The sequence below is a fragment of the Macrotis lagotis genome, chromosome 5 (genome assembly GCF_037893015.1).
Source record: "Macrotis lagotis isolate mMagLag1 chromosome 5, bilby.v1.9.chrom.fasta, whole genome shotgun sequence".
Taxonomy (NCBI): Eukaryota; Metazoa; Chordata; class Mammalia; order Peramelemorphia; family Peramelidae; genus Macrotis; species Macrotis lagotis.
The window spans coordinates 244,961,368-244,973,461 of NC_133662.1; positions in this window are offsets into that span (position 1 = coordinate 244,961,368).

A 12,094-nucleotide genomic window follows, 5' to 3' on the forward strand; every position below is an offset into this window, starting at 1 on the left:
CCAGCTGACCTCTTTTGGACTCAACCCAACTTGTAAATATTCATCTTATAATATTGTTCCCAGAATTGAGCACCATGATCTGACCAGGGCAGAGTACAGGGAGAACATTATCTCCTGGTTGAAACACTGTGGTTCCCTTAGCATAGCCTAATATATTCTTGGCTGCCAAAAAAAAAAGTCTAGAGTTCATGGAATTGTTGGGAGACCTCAGTGACCCTCTAACCAACTCACCCCTAAAAAAGAATTCTCTCTTTTCTATACAGCAAGTGATCCCCTAGCTTCTGCATGAAGACCCTCTGATGAGGAAGGACACAGCACTGATTTGGGACATTCTACTTTAAGACAACTGTCATGTTGGGGTATTCATATTCCCTTTACGTCCAGTCTATTGCTGCACTGTATATACTTCTTTGTTAAGCTTTCAAAACCTATCACAGACCAGCTCCAACTTCTCTTTCCAGCTTCATGGAGCATCCCTACATCCCTTCTTGTTTTATCCAGAAAAACTGGCCTTTTCTTGGTTCCTTTTACACTATATTTCGTCTACCATTGCCAAACCTTTGTCCAATTGGTCCCCTTGCCTGGAATTCATTCTCACCTCATCAGACTCAGAGATGCTATCTCTGTCTTCACTACCCAGTTGCATGAAGACTTTCCTGATCTCCTTGACTGCTGATGCCTACGCTCCTAAGCTATTTTGTCTTGAATGACTAGGTATTTGTATTGTAACTCTATAGGGGTGTATGAGCTACTCCAGGAAGAAGACTAGGACCTCTGATGTGAAGGCTTGCCAAGCTGCTCATCTGACTCTCACCCAACCTTCCCCTGTAGTTCCAAGAAGCTATAGCCCACACAACAACTATAACCTAGTAAACAATCTTGTCTGAGAGTCTAAATCAGGTTGATGATAATCGATGGGCCTAAAACTAACTGGTAAGTTAGGGGCAGTGTCCACCCTAAGTATATGAAGACTCCTTCTTCACCTGTGGAATGTGCAGATGAGAACAATTTGTTCCAATGACCATGAAGGCAACTGAAGTCAGCAGTGGAGCACTTAAGAGTTTGGTCAGACTGCATCCTAGGCCATCACTAGTCAGTCATCTTGCCTTTTATTCTGCCACTGGACTTAGATGACTCTGGAAGAGAGAGTGTAAGGCTAAGTACTTACCTAAACATATATATATATATATATATATGCATAGATTGGTTGTCTTTCCCATTAGAATATAAGTTCTTGGTGAGTTGGGATTGCTTCATTCATTTCCTTTATGTCCCCACTACCTCTGGGCAGTTCAATACAGTACTAGTAAATACTTCATTTTGTTCATCCACTGATTTGTACCATCTTCCCATTGTTTCTAGTTCAGTTCTCCGGGGCCTTGCAAAAGCAAATCTAATTCCAATAGTTGAATTCAGAGTGAGCACTAGAGTCCTGAAAGGTCCGTCTGACCAAGCCCTGCCTTCCAACCTCCTCTAATTCATTTTAACTGGATACCTGCTGTCATCTTTTTGTTGTTATTGTTCAGTTGTTTTTCTAGCGATGCCATTTGGGGTTTTCTTGGCAGAGAGACTGGAGTGGTATGCCATTTCCTTTTCCAGCTCCTTTGACAGATGAAGAAACTGAGACAAATAGGTTTAAGTGACTTGCCCAGGGTCACACAGCTAAAAAGTGTCTGAAGCCTGATTTGAACTCAGGACGATGAGTCTTCCTAATTCTAGGCCCAACACTCTATCTGATTCATCACCTAATCACCCTATTGTCTATTATCTTACCTGTCTTCATTATTTCTTTCCACCCCAAAAGCTGAATATCCCTAAAAGCTACCTCATCTATTCCATGAAACAATTCTGCAATTTAAAATTTTAATACCTATAAGTTATAACAACGTATTTTGTGGCTTAGAAAAATGACGAAGTACTTTGTGGTTTTCCTCGAAAACAATGGAAAGAGGGGGCAGCTAGGTGGCCCAGTGGATAGAGTACTGGTCCGGGAGTCAGGAGGACCTGTGTTAAAATCCGACCTCAGACACATAATAATTGCCTAGCTGTATGACCTTTGACAAGTCACTGAACCCCATTGCCTTGCAAAAACCAAAAAAAAAAAAATAATGGAAAGAGAGTTAGTTGACTTTGGGGTCAGAACTCTGGCTTCTAATACTGTCTCTGTCATCTCCTCCCTGTGTGACCTTGGACAAGTCACCCTACCTTTTGGAGTCTTAGTTACCTTACCTATAAAATGGACCAGATGGTCTCTAAGCTTCCTTTTAGTGTAAATGACTATAGTTCCAAGAGGCTCAGTGACTTGTCCATGATCCTCCAAAAAGTGAGATATGTACCCAAGTTCTTTGATTTGAAAACTAGGGCTCTTTCCACTGCCTCCTCCAGGATGGCCTTGAGCACTCATTGGTATACCTGTTTCTCCTACTTCCCTCCCCCTTTTGGAATCAGGAGTCTTAAAACAGAAGGGGACCCCAAGAGATCATCTTGTCCAACCCCAAGACCTTAGTCAGATCAAGTATTAGCCCTCTTTTACCAAAGAGGTGACTGAGATTCAGAGAGGTTGTGACTCTAGGGCCACAAAGTCAGTATTTATCAGAGGTGGGATTTAAACCCATGACTCTTGCTTCCCAGTACTAGGCTACTGCTAGTGACAGTGGGCTAGTTACCCTGCTGAGTTTAACCACAGGTTGTTTTGGATTATTCCCCCAAGGGAAGAGATGAGTTACTCATTCACTCTAAGCAGAGCTGCTCTTAGAGTACCAGACTTCAGCTCACTGGCTCCATTAGGCACAGACCAGTTCCCTCCATACTGCCATTAACAGACACTCCTGCACTGATGCCTCAGATATTATAATAATGAGGTATTTTAGCCACCAGCCCCAGGAAGTGCTCTATAATCACTCCCATTTCAGGCTGAGATGACTTAATAATGCCTCTGACAGCTGGCTCCAAGATACAGGGTGATAATGAGCAGAGAATTAGCTATGAATTTTTGTGCCTGAGGAAGGAGGGGGCAAGCTGGGGATTGGGGGTGGGGTGGAATTGAGATTGGAGTTTCTGGGGAATAATGAATGCCCCCAAACACTGCGAGATTTCTTTGCTCCTGAAAGAGAGGTTCCAAAGGAGATGGAAGAGGGACAGTGGGGAGTGGAGGGGGAAGAACTGAGCCTTTGGGTGAGACTGCTCTATCAACAGAGAGGGTATCTCTTCCAACCATCTTATTGATTAACAGAAGTATAAATGATAGGTGGTATCCTCTAAATTTGATTCCCTTGGAGATAGCCCTCCTCATGTCATTTTAGTTTTTCCTTTTCCTTTACTTTCTCTTATTATTTCCCCACATCTGCATCTTAAGAATCTTCCAGACTTTTTGGATGCTTTAAGGGAATGCCAAGATCAGAGAAGCTGAGTTCTAAGAGAACTCAGTGACTGCACTTCCATCTTGTATGTGAAGGTGGTCTCCAACTTGGGCTTGAAGACCTTTAAGGAGGCAAAAACCATCACTTCTTCAGGCAATCTTTTCCACTTTTGGATAATTCAGGGAAAAGGTTTTTGCCTTGTCAACCTTAATTTTCCTGTTTATCATTCATATCCACTGATCCTGGTTCTGTCCTCTGGGGTCCAAAAGGACGAGTGTACTCCCTTTTCCGCATTCAAATAGCTATTCTTGCCTCCCTGTCTTCTTCTCTCCAAGAGAAACATCACCAGTTTCTTCTCAAAATCCTCCTTAGATTTGGACTCATAAACCTTCACCACACTACTATGACAGTATCCTTAAACATGGTAACTGGACTGAGAACATTACTCCAGATGTGGTATAATAAGGGTAGAGAATACCTTTATAATTTTGGAAGTCATACCCCTCTTAATACATTGGATTTTCTAATTTGAGGCATATTGAGCCCAGATATTCAAAAAAGCTGCTATCCAACCCTGCACATGAAGATGATCTTTTGTACATTTGTACATTACTGAATTTTTCACCTTTTGGAGTTCACCTTTTGAAATTTAACCCAGTGTTCTCGTCTTTCAAGATCCCTTTGGATCCTAGCTCTGTCACCCTGCATGTTAACCCATCACTTTGTGTCTAAATTCAAGTCATTGATGAAAAAAGTTAAACTATTAACTACTGCTCCTTGAACTCCAGTGTATACCCATTTTATTTGATGGTATTATCTTCTCTTTTTTATTTTATATTTTTTCCAATTACATACAAAGATAGTTTTCAACATTCATTTTTTGAGTTCCACATTTTTCTCCCTCCCTTTCCTCCCCATCATCTTTGACAACCTATATAGAAAAATATATAGGTTATACATATAAACCTGATATCAGTTATACATGAAAAACTATATTAAATATATTTCCATATAAGTCATTGTATGAAAGAAAAATCAGAACAAAATGAAAAAAAAGATGGTCTCATCTTCTAGTCTATATTTCTCTATTTTCTCTTATAACAATATGAGATACTTCACAAAAGCTTGGTTAAATTCTGGGTAAACTATAAACACAGGTTTTCCTTCTGGCACAAGTAATTCTAGATGAAGCTAAGCTGACCATTTATTACTATTCCATTTCTGGAAATTCTTTGATGATTTTTCCTAGAATTTTTCTCAGGAATCAAAGTCTCTGGGGACCTGCATACAAATGGACAACAAAGCTGAAAAGTAAGTCAATATCAAATCATATAAAGATTTATTCAGTTCTTACTATATTCAAGGCAGTAATTGCTAAAGCTATTAAAAAAAAGACAAATCAAAATAAAAAGAGGAATGAATTGACTCTTCAAGAGAAGGATTTCAGATTTAGTGTTGCACAGTAGTGAGGAAATCAGACATCACCAAAAATTCTGTTTCTTTTCAGATCAGGCCAAGGGGTGAAATGGTTCTGGAAAAGGCAAGTGCAAAGAATGTCTTTTCATGACATACCCTCACTATAATAAACATGATGTGCAAATCACATCCCCATTAACTTGGTTGGTGTGGGGTTTTCCTCAAATTTGCTACTGTTCTCTTTCTGGAAATTCTTTGATGATTTGTTCTAGAATTTTCTCAGGAATCAAAGTCTCTAGGGACCTGCATACAAATAGACAACAAAGCTGAAAAGTAAGTCAATATCAAATCATATAAAGATTTATTCAGTTCTTACTATATTCAAGGCACTAATTGCTAAAGCTATTTAAAAAAAGACAAAACAAAACAAAAAGAAGAATGAATGACTCTTCAAGAGAAGGATTTCAGTTTTAGTGTTGGATAGTAGTGAGGAAATCAGACATCACCCACAGTTCTGTTTCTTATCAGATCGGGCCAGGGGATGAAATGGTTCTGAAAAAGGCAGGTGAGAAGAATGTCTTTGCACAATATACCCTCACTATAATAAACCTAAATGTGCAGGTCATAGCACCATTAACTTGGTTGGTGGAGGGGTTCTTCTTCAAAACTGAAGGGCAACTATTATCAGTGAGGAAATATGTTCTTTTAGGGGGTAGTCTTGTTTAGTACATCTCACATAATACAGGTGGCTATCTACTTTACCTACATATACTAGGGCCAGTTGTAAGCTATATTTTAATTGTCAGTTGAAGATATGGATAATTGTTCTATTTGAAAAACAGAAAATCTCTAAAGAGTTTGGTTACCTGGTGCTACACAACTCCATTCAATCCTAGTTTCCTCATCTATAAAATGGAAAAAATAATAATTCTTATCTTCCAGGGTTGTTGTGAAGACAGGAAGAAATATTTGAGAAATGTTTTGTGAACTCTAAAATGCTAAATAAATGGCAGATCTTATTATTATGATTATTACTTTGTATGTGCTATAATACTAATACAAGGGTTTTTTTTTTTTAGTTTTTTTCCCCCAAGGCAATGGGGTTAAGTGGCTTGCCCAAGGCCACACAGCTAGGTCATTATTAAGTGTCTGAGGCCGCATTTGAACTCAGATATTCCTGACTCCAGGGCTGGTGCTCTATCCACTGTGCCACCTAGCTGCCCCCCAATACAAGGTTTAACAGGTTTTCCATTGGTGTTGATTGGTCATAGATTAGAGTTGGAAAGGACCTCAGAGGTCATCTAGTTTGATTTTAGAGACTGCCAACTGAGAATGTTTGATATTTACTGTTCCCTTCTGGAGCAACCATGGCCATTATTGATTAGAATGGTAATGGAACCTCACAATCCAGCAAGGGATTTGAGGGAGGAGGTGGGACTTTTTTTTAAAAAACAGAAGTGAAAATTGAAGCAGATAACGGAAGGACTGATTTATTTTGAGGGAGAATAAAGTAATAGAGCAGTGCTGTCTCGGCCAATACCAACTGTGGCTAATCCAGGCCAACAAAATATCAAGCCCGGGAAAGTCAGTTCTGGGAAGGAGATAGGATCTAGAGTCTGGAAAGTTAAGTCTTCTAGAATGTAATTCAAAAGCAGGGTTCAGTAAACACTTATTAAATCACTACAGTGCCCAAGCACCGCGCTACAAGCAAGAATACCACAAAAAAAAATTGAAATTGTTTCTGCCCTCAAGAACATTATATTCTACTGCGGAAGGGGGTAGGGGAACCGCATGGATATAGATGATCATATACAGGGAAATTTCAGGGGTCATGAGTATGTAAAAATGGGGGTAGCAGGATAGATTTATAAAACTGTAAAAACCTCAAAATATAGGTTAAAATAAAATGACAGGAAATATGGTTTAGACATTTGAAGTTTTATTCTCTAAGATCTTACCTCTTACTATAGGTGGAGGTCATTAAGGTAATGACTGGATTCAAACTGGGAAAGGGGGAAAATATTTATGCAAAAACAGAAAATAAGGAAAATAAGAAAATAACCTCCTTTTGGGCCTGACAGTGAAGGCTGCATTATATCAAGTTACCCAAATGGTTCCTCAAAGATTATCATCTTTGAACAATACTATCTGATGAATTGTTGACTCTTCTTGGCAGGACAAGCCTTCCAGCATCCTGATCATTGTCCTTCCGGAGTTTGTAGTGAACACAGGGACTCTTAGCTTCTTACATAGTGGCAAGGTGACTGCCATATGAAGGCTGATTTCTTTAGAGAGTATTGTACAGGCTGATTACTCTCTAAAGAAATCAGCCTTTTTACTAAGAATATAGTTTTGAAAAATTTATATTTTGATAGGTTTTAGCGCTGAGCCTTGAAGGAAATTTGGGATCCTAAGAGGCAGATGTGAGGGGAAGGATGCATTCCAGACATGAGGACAGGCCCAAAGAATGGCACTCTGAGACAGGAAGAAGAAAAATATGTAGCATATAACCCAGTTTGACTGGAAATGGAGAACATCTAAAGGGATGTCATGTTAGGTTCCAATGAATGTGAATATCCTCTGGTCTCTTGACAGTCAGCTGAACAAATGAATGAATGAATGAATGAAGTCAGGGACAATTTCATTTTTTAATTCTTGGATTTTTACTCTTATCACTGTACCTTATATATAAAAGGCACCTAATAGATATTTATCTGGGTTGAGAGCAGTAGCATGGTTATGGAAAGAATGCTGGGTCCACATGGAGGCTTGAGGATTGGGGTTTGAACTCAGCTCTGTGACTTACTAGCTGTGTGACTTTGGTTTTTTTTTTTTTTATGTTTTTGCAAGGCAAATGGGGTTAAGTGGCTTGCCCAAGGCCACACAGCTAGGTAATTATTGTCTGAGACCGGATTTGAACCCAGGTACTCCTGACTCCAAGGCTTTATCCACTGCACCACCTAGCCGGCCCTAGCTGTGTGACTTGGGGCAAATCACTTACCCTCTTTAGGCCTTAGTTTCCTCATCATGAGGGAAGTCACACTAAATGGCCTCTAAGGGTCTTTCCAGATCTAAATCCATGATTCCAACTGAGGCCAGGGCAGAGATGATAGGATTACACCAATCTCCTCTTTTCTGGACCAGTACCCAAGGCTCAAAATGGAATCTTGGGCTGTAGTTCACTTAGAGTTTTTCTTTCTATTGAGAAAGACATTTGTCTGAGAGACTTCTTATTTTTTAATGGGAGTGATGAGGCCTCTCTGGGAGGGAGGAGGGAGGGAGGGAGAGATGTGTATGTGTGGAGAGATGTGTATGTTTGTGTGTGTGTGTGTGTGTGTGTGTGTGTGTGTGTGTGTGTGTGTGTGTTTTCCATATTTCAGAGTGCTTGATATTGTCTTTCTGCTCCTTCCTTCATTCCTTCCTTCCTTTCCTTCCTTCCTTTTTCTTTCTTTCTCTTTCTTTCTTTCTCTCTCTCTCTCTTTCTTTTTCATTCTTGCTTTTTTCTTTCTTTCCTTCCTTCCTTCCTTTCTTTCTTTCCTTCTCCCCCAGCCTATTCATTTCATTTACAACATGTTCTGTTTATGATAATATACAAAAGGGAGGATGGAGAAGAACTGTAGAGTCAGAAGACCTGGGTTCAAATCTTGGGATTTAATAATTTGATAATAATTTGATAATTACTACCTGATGACTGTGTACAAGTTTCTTTCCTGCCTCAGTTTCCTCATCTGTAAATGAAGAGGTTGGTCTAGACTATCCAAAAGGTCTCTTCCAACTCTAAATCCCATGATCTTTGGCATAGAACTTAGACATAAGACATTTTAGAAATACTCAAGTCTCAAAAACCAAGACTTATCTATTGGATGAGTGGTTTGCATTCCTCCTGTTAGAGGATCTACTCCACCTCTTCTCCTTTCTCTCCACTCCTCTCATTTTCTGCCTTTGTTTCTTTCTCTTTTTTCTGCCTCCTTTTCTTCTTCCTCCTCTCCCTCCTCTTTCCCTTCCTCCTCCTTATTTTTTCTCCTCCTTCTCTGTCTTTCTTTCTCTCCTCCCTCTCCCCATCCCTTCCTCTTTTTTTGCTTTTGTTTCTCTCTCCCTTCATCTTTCTCCTCTTCCCCCTCTGTCTCGTTTCCTACCCTCTCCTCCTCCTCCTCCTTTTTCATCCTCTCTCTCCCTTTCCCTCCTCCCCCTTCTCTCTCTTTCTTTGTCTTCCTGTCTGTCTCTATCTTTCTGCACAGCTTGCTGAATCAGAAGTTTAGAGCTCCAGAGCAAATTTCTCCCTCTTCTCTTGGATCTGTGTTTTTTCTTCTGCCTTCATTGTTCCCAGAACCAGGGATCCCTGCCTATGACCATGGCTCCTTTGTGCCATCTCTGCTGATCCCACAAGACTTTGCTTCCTGAGTTCATTTTTTCTTCATCTGGAAAACAACTCTTCTAAAGGTCAGGGGATGAATTCTTTTCTGAAGAGTTTTCTTGTTTCTAAGGGTTTTCTAATAACCAGTGTAGCCCACTCCAGGCTCCCTGTCTTGACTGTCTCCAGAGGGTAGCTGTTGGGCAATCTCAAGAGGTTAGAGTTTCTCAGGTCTCCTGTAAACAACCTCACACTTAAATCTGTTTGGACATGTAGGATTGCATTTCCATGTGGCTTTGTTGTTTGCCTATAATAAATACGGGGGAGCAGCTACATGGTGCAGTGGATAGAGCACCAGCCCTGGAGTCAGGAGGACCTGAGTTTAAATCTGGCCTCAGACACTTAAAAATTACTTAGCTGTGTGACCTTGGGAAAGTCACTTAACCCCATTGCCTTGCAAAATAAAAAAAATAATAAATACAGAGGATCCCCCCCCCCCATAGCATACTCATAAGGCTATGGGTAAGTCACTGCTTCTTTCCCTTCTAGCACCCAGGGTGCTTCCACCTGGGAGTGACATCACCTATGGGGAAGTCCTCTCTTGTTCAGTTGGGCTAACTTCTTGCAGGACAAAGGCAAACTGCTCAATACACTAGTAGGCTGGCTTAGAAAGGCTAGGTTTCTCAAGGTTAGCTCCTCACCAGACTCAACTATTCTGCTACTGGTTCCTGGGGGGGGGGGTTCTCTGCTATCTACAGTCCCTGCTAAAGGCATCTCTGATGGTTCTACTGATTTTGGCAGCTCATAGGAGTTGTGATCTAGTTCATTCTGATTCCGGATACTTATTCTAACATCAGGAAAGAATAATAACAAAGGAAACAGGTATTGTGTTTTCAGAGACAGTTGGGGAAATAGAGAGCCCCTTTTTCCTCCTCTTCCCTGGAGATTCATAGCAACACTCCTTCCAAGGCTCTAGGAAAGAGAGGGAGAGATATTTGCTTGAACCTGAGTTTGATGCCAGTGCGGTGAGTCCCCAAGAGTAGAGGGCTGCCATGCTGCCTATAGTGGGGCAAAACTTCCAGCCCAGGTCAAAGCTTCCATGTTTTTCCAAAGTTTCCATGGCAGCAGGGTTGGGTTCATGAGTGGCCAAGCACTTCTACTTCCAAGTATCCCACAAAAAGCATCAGCTAGTTTTTGAAACAAGAAGAGAACCACGCCTTATACCCACCAGGGAGGGCAGATTGAGGCATGTTCTAAGAACTAGACCCTATTCTTTTTGCATTATTCTGGAAGAACTCTAATGTTCACTGCCTGAACATTAAGAGTTTTCCAATAATCTAGTCACATTTTTCCATCAAATATTCATTGAACCAAAAGTTCTGTTTCTTATCAGATCAGGCCAAGGGGTGAAATGGTTCTGGAAAAGGCAAGTGAGAAGAATGTCTTTGCAAGGTCATCTATGGATAGGCTTGTCCTGTCCAACTGTTTGCAGTTTATGACCATCAGTGACCCAGAACCTTATATTGGGGCAGCTTGGTGGTACAGCCTTGAAGTCAGGAGCTGTGTGACCTTGGGGAAGTCATTTAACCCTGATCACCTTGCAAAAAACAAACAAAACAAAACAAAAAGAACCTCGAGTCATCTGCTGAAGGACCAACAATGAGAACAACCCCGTCCACCCTACTCCAGTCAGGCTAATCTGTTTCATCACGTAGAGCGTGTGTTATTTCCCCATCCTAGACTGTCTTTCCTCTCTCTGCAATGTCTCACTGCCCCTTCAGAACCCAAGTGCTTCCTCCCACCCACTTCATGAGGTCTTTCCTGAGTTTTCATCATCCTCTGAAAGACAGATCAATAGTTGTGTTTTTTTAAAATTTATTTTGCAGACAATTTGGGTTAAGGGACTTGTCCAGGGTCACATAGCTAGCACATGCTTGCAGCAGGATCGGAACTCAGGACTTCTTGACCCATGGTCCAGTTCTCTTTCCCCTGTGCCATTTGGCTGCCTCTATGGCCAAAGCTAGATTGAACTTAAGCTCTCTAATTTAAAAGTCAGCTACTCCTTTTTATTGGGGCAGCTAGGAGGAGCAGTGGATAGATGCCAGGTCAAAAATCAGGAAGACTCAACTGCATGAATTCAAATCTGGCCTTAGACACTTACTAACTGGGCAAGTCACTTCAACCTGACTGCCTCAGTTTCCTCATCTGCCAAATGAACCAGAGAAGGAAATGGCAAAGACTACAGTATTTTTGCCAAGAAAACCCCAAAAACGTCATGAAGAGTTGGACACAACTGAACAACAGCAACTCTTTTTACTTGCCTGGGATTAAGTCTCATTTCTGACTTGTACTTTGGTGAGAAACTCAGTACTCTAAATCTCAGTCTTCTGATCTGTAAAATGGACACAATGACACTGGCAATGTCTGTTTGGTCCACCATGAAGGAAAGGCTTTGCAAACCATAAAGGGCTCCAGGAATGTGAGTTTCTGTCTTTATTTCACTTTGAGGCCTCTTCTCTGGACCACTCATCCATTGTGCCTTGGAGGATAGTGATCTGTAGCCAGGTCTTGTCCCTCTCCTTGGATTGTGAGCATAGCAGGGCCAAGCCAAGATGGCATGGCAGAAAGAGACATTTTCATTTTACAGATGGGGAAACTGAGACAAAGACAAGTGAAGTGACTTGTCCAGGGTCATGTGGCTAGTTCAAGGCAAGATTTGAATTCAGGACTGACTCCTTGACTTGAATTAAGGACTCCCAGGTTTCAGACATTATACTACCTAGCTGTCTGATGAGTTAGAATTTCTGTTCAACAAATATTAGTTCAACTGAATTCTTCCTAGGGGAAGCAGATCAGTGTTTTTACCTCCATTTTACAGATGAGGACAAATGAGTCAATCAGAAAGATCAAGAGACACCTTGACACCCCAGAAACACCTTGGGGTGGACCAGCTGTGATTAACACTATT